Consider the following 7,062-nt stretch of genomic DNA (forward strand, 5'->3'; position numbering starts at 1 on the left):
GTTTGCCAATAGCCCAAAGCCACACAGAAAGGCCCAGGGAGGGTGCAGGTATGTGGGAGTCCCAAGGCTTCCATCTCCTTGGGCAATTTGTGTCCCCATAGTGAAGACTGAGATAGAGAAAGAAGGATTCTGACACTGAGTGGGACAGAAAGGGGAAACCTTCTGTTCTTTAGCCCTGGGCTGTTTTAACAATCTCTAGGCTACCCTGGAGGACTGTTTTATTCTTAGTGTCTAAGCCATTTCACACTTGAGTATGTGTTCCTTTTCACGTATGTCTTTGTGTGCCAATCCAGTATTTCTGATTACTCCCTCCGCACACCATTAATGGTTGGAATACCCAGGGAGGCTTATTAATTGTGGGGAGGGAATACCCTGTGCTTCACGCGGGGTCACCTGGGACTGGGGTGCTGTTAGGTGAGTGCTGTCAAAGTGAGTGTGGAAGGGTTGCCAGTCGCTCTCTCTGAGGTCCCGGTTTGTCCGGTGGAGGGGGTCTGCAAGCAGCTCATGATGAGTAAGCACGTGTGTCTGGTGGTTGTTTTATTTTATGTAACAAATTGCTGAAGTTCATGAGGTGGCAGGCTGTGGAGGGTGCACACCAAGCCGGGGGGGGGGGGGGGGGGACCTGGATCCGAGAGTCACCGGCAGGCAGGCAGGCAAGCAGGCAGCCTGATAGTGGCCCTGGTCAAAGGAACCGTGATGCCAAGGGAAGTCTTGGTTTTGCACCTCCGAGCCCGGCATACTCAGCTTTTTCTGTGGGGTTGCCTGCTCGTTCAGTGGCACTAAGGATTTCATGCTTTTTACAAGCCAACCTTGGCTCTCTGCGGGGTCTAAATCGCACCACCTTCCCGTTTTTCTTCCTTGGCTATGAATCCCTCCACAGCCTTCCCCGCGCTTCAGCCCTCGTTCTCGGTGGATTGTCCCTCCAGAATCGGCGTTCTAATTCCTTAGGCTAATCTCGAGAAGTCAAAGCTCAACATCTCCAAGATATAGCCCGTTTCCTCCTCTTGAAACCACCAAAGTGCAGGGAAAAAAGGATGCTGAAGCAGGCGCTGGGGACTGGAGGGAGGGCGCCTCACCCAGTTGGGAGAACCGGGGGGCCAGGATCGAAATGAGACAGGTGACTGAGGCTGGCCCTCCTACATCTTTCCTAAGATCGAGAGGCCTGTGTGTTCAAGTGATCGAACCCCAACCACCTGGCTCCGGATTTTCTTGGATGCTAGGCAGAATCCTGGGTGCTTCAAAGGTGGGACCTGGGGCTTCCCTAGGAGCAGGCCGGATCTAGAAGCTGAATCTTCCACTAAAAATTAATGGTGCCCAAGGTCAGGGGAGCGGCTGCGGGGGCCTGCGCTTCCCAATGGGTCACCGGCATCCCTTGCTCTTTCCCACGGTTCCTAAGCCTTTAGGGCTAGGACCCCGGGAAAGCTAAGCAAAAGTGCACACTTTTTCCTTTCTAGGTGAGTTCTTTCTCTTCCCACCCTAGGCGAGGGCTCCCCAGTCACCCTCCCTCTCACGTGTGCTTTGTTCTATTCGAAAGCAGAAATCCCCGGTCTTCTCCCTGTCCGCCTGCCCCTTTCCGCTTCACCCCTACCTACCCATTTTTTTTTAATCTCACCAAAATCAGGGGTTTTCTCAAGGGGCGGGGGAGATCATACTGGCTGAGGGAGGGCCAGAATCCCTAGAAGCTGAAGGTGCAGGCCGGGGCTGGGTTGGGGGCGGAGTGCGAGGCGGGTAATCGCCGGGAGCATCTCTTCTCTTGTAGACTCTCCGCGTCGTTCGCCGCTCCTCCCGGCTTGGGCGGCTTTCCTCCTGTGTTTTAAACTGTGATAGATGAATGAGCAAAAAGGAAAAAGACAGGAAAAAGAAAAATCAAATCGCATAGCCAAAACAGTGGCTCATTTTGCTCGGAGGGTGGACCCCAGACCCGCGGCGGGTGGGTGTGGGAGCCGGGAGATCTGTGGGCGCATAGTCTTTTCATCCAAGTTCCCATGGGTCTCCCCACCCACCGGAGGTTTCCACTGCCAGTTCCTCTCGTGACCAGTGACTTTTAGGGTCTTTCTTTCTACATCACTAAAGTCCCTTGTCCACTGTTTTAACTGGAAAAGGGTCTCTGCGGGCAGAGACCCTTGATGAGCGGGCAGCCTCAGCCAGCATGGCCCACTGCCTGACTCCTTCTCTACCGCAGTTTGATTTTGCTCTTTTCTGCATTTCAGCTCCTGCGGGGGAGGGTGGTGGGAGAAAAGGGGACACTTTGAAAGCTACAGTGATACGTACGTAATTTGTGTTTAACTATGAAGCCCGGGTCGCCAAGGCGAAGCGGCCTCGCCAGCGGTTTCGTCCGCTGAAGCCAGGCTGGCCGGTGGCGCCTTGGGGCTGTGTCCCCAGCATAACCCTCCTGCCCCGCAGCCGGAGAACTGTTTATACAGCTTTACCTGTACTGTTCTCGTATCCAGTGAAAATCCTTGCCCGGCCTGGGTAACCTAATCCGGAGGCTAAAACGGAGGAGGGGGTAGTGGGGCTGACTTCAGAGAAGGAGGTGTGTTCTGCGACACAAGCAGGGGTCTCTCCTTTGCTCCTCCCCCGATTGGGAAGGTAATTCGGATTTGTTTCGAGGAACCGAGGTGGGGATGTAGGATTTAGAAAGGAGACGTGGATTCATGTCCCAGCCTTCCCGGCTTTTTTCCCTCAAACAGGCACTGTGGATTGACGCGGCGGCCGCAGCTCCAACCCTCGCTCCAAGAAGGAACAGTGGTCCGGGGGGTGACCAGTGGGGACTAGCAAGACCAAGGACGAGTCTCCCACCGTGGCCTGCTTGGGGCAGATCTGGCTCCCCCAGCCTTTCTTTTACAACTCCCAGGCCTAAGACAAAAAGATCAAGGAACAGAATCGGTACTTTCACAACCAGACCCTCCCGGTTATCCCCGGCCTGTTAATCGCAGCGCCCGGGTCGGGATTGCAGCGTGCACAGAATCGAATTAAACGCATCTTGGTGGTTATTGTCTCTTGCTAATTGCTTCAACAATGGCCACTGTTAAAACGGATACACCCAATTAAAGGCCCCGCGCCGTCGCCCTGGGTTCTCGCCACCGCCCTGCTTCCCCAGTCCGAAGCGTTGCAGACCTCCAGGTTGCGAACCGGATAGGTAAGGGGGCGCCGGCGCTGGCCTGGATATCTCTGGCCTCCACTTCCTTCTCAGACGCACAGCGACCACGGTCTTTTCACTTCGTTTTTATTGATCAATCGCATCAAAGGAAGATTGATAGAGCTGAAATGGGAAGGGACTTTTCCCCTAGTCCTCGGCTCGCCGGGGACCGGGGCTGTGCACTCGGTTTCTGGCCTTCGGTGCGGTTCTGAGCTCTCCCCGACCTCCCAGCCCCGCAGGTTCCGGGCTTCACTTCAGTCGGTAACCGCGCCCTCAGGTCCGCCCAGGCCGGCGCCGGGGATCCAGGGGCGGGGGCAGGGACAAGGCAGTACGGCCCCGCTCGGCTTCGTTCTTCAGCCTGCAAATATTTGCTGCCTCTAGGAGAATCCTACTATTCCTCTTGCGCTCGGCTTGCAAAGTCCTTAAGTAAACACGCTCAAATGACCGCCTTAGGCATTTCGAGGCACGCTCTCTATCCCTGCCCAGGATTAGTAACTTTAGTACTACGACCCCCAAGGTTCGGCTTTGCGGGTCCCTCTCTGGAGGGCAGCGCTCAACCCCCAAGGTAGCATCTTTCCGCATCTCGGCCCCGCGGAGCTCGCCTGGCCTCTCTCAGAGTCAGGCTCGAGTGGGTGATGGAAGTTGCGTGGATTTCTCTTTTGGGTCTGTGGCCCAGTCACCTTCAGCCTCTTTGCAATCAAGGCTTCCAAATTCTGAAGGGGACAGACTGTGCCTACTTGCAGAGGGATGGGGTCTCAACGCCCCAGTGAAGGCAAGTGGGAGGGACCTGAAGATGGGCAAGTGTGTGTGTGTGTGTGTGTGTGTGTGTGTGTGTGTGTACACACGCGCGCGCGCGCGCGCTCGCGGATGTGTGGTGGGGGTGTCCCAGCTTACTCCAAGCATAGAGAAAGTCAGATCCATTTCTAACCCTTTCCCCAAGAGGGCACACATACCCTGCTCAACCTGACGCCTACAGCAGCAGCCCCAAGGCCTGGGGTTTTCAGATAGGCCAAATTGGTTCCGGTCACCCAACACAGCACCAGGTCCCCGTTCCTTGGAAGGGTCTAGCTGAGCCTTCGCTTGCTCCTCTCCAGGATGCAGGGTCCCCAGGCATCCAGATCGTTGGTCAGCCCCTCACCCTATTGAGGGAGACCTCAGGAACCACAGGAGCCAAAGGCTCTAGGCAGCAGCGGTAACAACAGGCTCCTTGATGGCTTTCTCTTGCCTTTCCCCCAGCTTTGCCAGATGCTCCTGGGGAAGAGGGGGGATAAGCAACACCGAACCCAGGCCCAGGTGCCTGGGGTGGTATCCCAGATCTTCAGGAGGGCGCTGAGGCGTCCCCTAACGAGGCCCGGTTCAGCTTTGTAGGCTCTGGCATAAAGGATTCCGACCACCCTTTCCCTTCTTCCCTCCGGCCTCAAGCCCCCTCCCCTCCCCCGCCACCCGCCAGGGGAGGAGGAAGCCGGGCCTGCATTTGTGAGCGAGGCGGGTCAGACCGGCGCCTGGCCTGGCCCAGACCCCCGGCGTCCCGCTCTCCGCCTCAGGCCACGCGCCGCAGCCTCTCTGGGCTCGATCCCTTCCCCCTTCTTCCCGGTGGGTCCCGGAGCCGACCTCCGCCCTCCCTCCCCGGTAACCCTCTCCTCTCTTTTCCCCTCCCCCTCCCCTGCTCTGTGTTTCTGACTCTGGGGCTGGGCCCGTGACGTCAAACCCAGTGTGGCGTCGGCGAGACTGGCCGGCGCGGGCCATCAAAAGAGCAACGTCCTCTTTCCCAATTACCCACTGTCAGTCCGGGAACAGGGGCGGACCGGCTGGGAATTACATGTTAAATACCCCCTACAGGCTGGCTCCATTACCCCGGGCATCCAGCCTCGGGCCCCCTACCCCTCTTTGCCAGCCCTAAACTACCTCAGACCAGGAGGGGCCTTCTAGATGTTTCCTTTTTCCAAGGGAGGGGAGTGTCCTCTGCATCCCAGCGTAGCTCCTCTGGTGATTGAATTAAAACGAATAATCCGCTCCATTCCCACTACCAAATTTATTAGAGAGGAGCCCCTACTAGGGAAGCGTTCCTTTTCAGAAACATTTTCTTTTGCAGTCTTTTAAACTAAGTTCTAAGCCGCATAAATTAACACGTTCAAGTCTTGGCGTCAGCAGCTTTGATTCTTGTCTCGAGAAGGATTTCTTTTGCTTTTTTTTTTTTTTTTTTTTTTTGATTTATAGATCTCAGTGCCAGGACCAAAGAGTTTAATGCCTATTTGTGATTTTTTTTTCCCCTCGAAACTATGAACTAGGGTCAAGCTGATTGGTATCCTACACAACTCACCAGCGACACAAGAACACTACTTTTTTTTTTTTAAACTCCCATCCTTAATCTTAATCCACAGCCTCTTAGCAAAAATGTGTGTGCGGTCCTCTCTGCTTGTTTATGGAGTGGTTTCCGGTGAATGTAAGATAGCAACTAAATAATTAAAAGGTTTTGAGAGCGCCGTGAGCTGGATGAGATGCTGGCAGCTTGATTGGCCCAGGAGAGATGAGTTGGAAGAGCGAAAGTAAAAATCGATATTCTAAGACTGGGTCGCCTCATAAACGCGAGATCAAGGGGTGCAGGATAAACTTGGGAGGGAAACTTATATTTAAAAAAAAGGGTATCTTCATGTTTTGTATTTAGAAATTCAGCCTTGATTTCGAACAAAGATCAATGTAAAAGATGAGGAGTGGAGAGAAGCTCCAAACCCAAGCCCTCGGGGCACATTTCCAAAAAAATTTTACTTGTCTTCAAGGGTTGTGCTTTAAAAAGAACACACTCTCCCCCCCCTCCACACTTCCCCGTACACACGGGCTTCAAGGTAGACATTGATGCTTTTTCTCCACAGTAGGACATTTAGAACTTTTTAGGAAGGGTTTGTCGGGAATCGAGGTTTTGTATTGGTGGGAAATTTTAAGGGGTAAAGGAATGAAGAGGCAATGACACCTTTCAATTCCAGTAACCCTCCAAGCGAAGCTCTCTGCCCTGGAGGTTGGACTGGAATCACCTTCTTGTACACTGCCACCGGGAGCACCCCAAGTCTTTTCCCGCCGGACCTTGCTCTTCCCGGCTGTGTTTTCAGGACCCAGGCTGCAGAAACCTCAACGCCACTAGGGGATGCAGTGACTCAAAAGACCGAACAGGGCCGCAGAGGTTGCAGCCCGTGGGGCGGGGCGACTGCGGCCCGGTCGTGGTCTCGCCCAATGATTGGCTCTTACAATGGCCCCGCCCTCGTCTATCCCCGCCCCCTCCACAGGGCGTCTTGCGGCGGCTCTCCCAGCGTCCGCGGGCTGCCCACCCAACAGACCCCGGCCCTGAGACCTGCAGAATCCCCGGAGGTTGTCGCTGGGTCCCACCTCGGAGGTCAGGGTTAGGGTCTGTGGAGGGGACCGTTTTTGTCGGGTGGAAGGCAGAGTAAGGAGGGCCCCGAGCTGGGCAAAGGGAAAAGTTAGGCCACCCGAGTAAAAATCAAGTCAGTTCTACACCGCACTTCGGGGACCAGTGAGCCTGGGTCTTGCCTGCCCGGCTTTCCATCCATCACGTTGTCACTCAAGTCAAAAGCGCACATCGATTATATCATTAGATCTAAAAAAGACAGCTGCAACAGCTGACGCTGTTCACACTGGAGAGGTTTGTAAAAGTAAGCCGAGACCATAACAAAAATAATGCGGGTGTCCGAGTCAAAGCCCAGGTCCTTTGCGCGATCCATCAGCCTCTGAGGAAACTGGTTCAGGAAGCAAATCTTCAGTCACTTTGCCATGAAACTTTTCTGGTCGGTTTTACATGCACATAGCCCCCAAGCTGATATAAACTGAAAAAATACTGCGGCTTGAATCCTAGTTTCAAAGTTTGCTCATTTTAAAGAAGTTGGAAAAGAAAAGTCTGCTTATGGAAATTAGCT

General features: G+C 54.4%; 1 long non-coding RNA gene across 1 annotated transcript; it reads right to left on the minus strand.

Moving 5' to 3' along the window:
• Positions 1-520: 520 nt before the first annotated feature.
• Positions 521-4,179, minus strand: LOC119088046. The gene is made up of 3 exons (XR_005091615.1): positions 4,093-4,179; positions 2,430-3,560; positions 521-1,818 (listed from the first exon to the last, which is right to left on the minus strand). It is a non-coding gene; the product is annotated as an uncharacterized LOC119088046 (long non-coding RNA).
• Between the last annotated feature and the right edge of the window lie 2,883 nt (positions 4,180-7,062).

The sequence above is a fragment of the Peromyscus leucopus genome, chromosome 5 (genome assembly GCF_004664715.2).
Source record: "Peromyscus leucopus breed LL Stock chromosome 5, UCI_PerLeu_2.1, whole genome shotgun sequence".
Lineage (NCBI taxonomy): Eukaryota > Metazoa > Chordata > Mammalia > Rodentia > Cricetidae > Peromyscus > Peromyscus leucopus.